A 1,318-nucleotide genomic window follows, 5' to 3' on the forward strand; every position below is an offset into this window, starting at 1 on the left:
TTTGTTTACACGTCAAATAGCTAAACTAATTAACGAAGGCGTTAATTCATCGGTAATTCACTTGGAAAATTGGTCCTTCACTTTCCAATCATACAATTCAATTTCCAAAGATAGATTAATCTTGAGCAGCAAAACATGATCGCACATAGGAAATACGCTCCAACTGATCTTCTATTGCATAATTTTACGTGTCTTTGATTAGGTGCTTATATGCTTACATGAAAAATGAGAAAATGTGAATCGTGCTGCCTTCGCGTGAACCAAGGATTATAGCAAGACAGCCGCGTGGTGGCTTATGGGCCCGGAGGGGAAACACGTGTGCTGATGGACGTGGGAGCTCGTAACCACAGAAGATGAAAGCAACGGCTACAATTCTCGGGGGTGATATTTAGAAAGAGCTGCGGAGAGGCGCTGTGGTAGCCTTCTTAGTTCCGCCAAAGTGTTTGCACACAGGAGAGGCTATGGAGATGCCGACGACACGCAAACACAACCAGAGGCCATCACACACAGGGGAGGCCATCGACATGCCGACAACACGCACACACAACCAGAGACCATCACACACGGGGGAGGCCATCGACATGCCGTTCTCCATAAAAAAACAGCTGTGAATGTTTCAGAGTTAATTAACTATGCACGCGTGACTACTAACTCACACGTGCTATAATGTAATCTCTTTTGAGATATATTTAGGATTGCATCGTGTTGCATGTGCTTGCTTTTTAAGATATGAAGTTGTTTTAATTGAATGTTCTCATGTCTTCTTTAAAAAAAAAAGCTGTACATCAGGTATCATGTCCATATGATTCTGGATATAGCTATAAAACACTTTATTTAAAAAAAAAAACTGTTTCCGTAGATCTGTTAACACAAAATTAAGTTTAGAAAGAGCCTCTGTGCGGCTGGCAAGAAAGCCAGCAAGCTTGCCTGACCGATCACTACTTTAAGCATGCCAAGATGTTCGTTCAACAATGTCGTGCAAGGAAACCAAAATCCTTCACAAAACAGACGCACAGTGGGACCGCTTAATTAAAACCCGTGTGCTGCTGTTGTTGTTGTTAGATTTTCTTAACGTTTTAAACCGACTTGAGCGTGCGTAATTTAGCTGACCCGCTTGCAGACGCTCATTTCCAAACGACCTTTCTCTGAGCACGGCTTGACCTTCAGGAGTGGGATGGTGGTGGTGGTGGTGGTGGGGGTTTTACATTTTTAGCGTGAAATCAAATACGCACCGTCAAGACGGCGAACTCTATATTTGTTCCACGTACATACATGGGGCTAGCCACTGATCCTGCTGTGACAGCCAAAATTAAGCATT

This window comes from Petromyzon marinus, chromosome 26 (assembly GCF_048934315.1).
Source record: "Petromyzon marinus isolate PM22_M1 ecotype Great Lakes invasive population chromosome 26, UKy_Petmar_22M1.pri1.0, whole genome shotgun sequence".
Classification (NCBI taxonomy): Eukaryota; Metazoa; Chordata; class Hyperoartia; order Petromyzontiformes; family Petromyzontidae; genus Petromyzon; species Petromyzon marinus.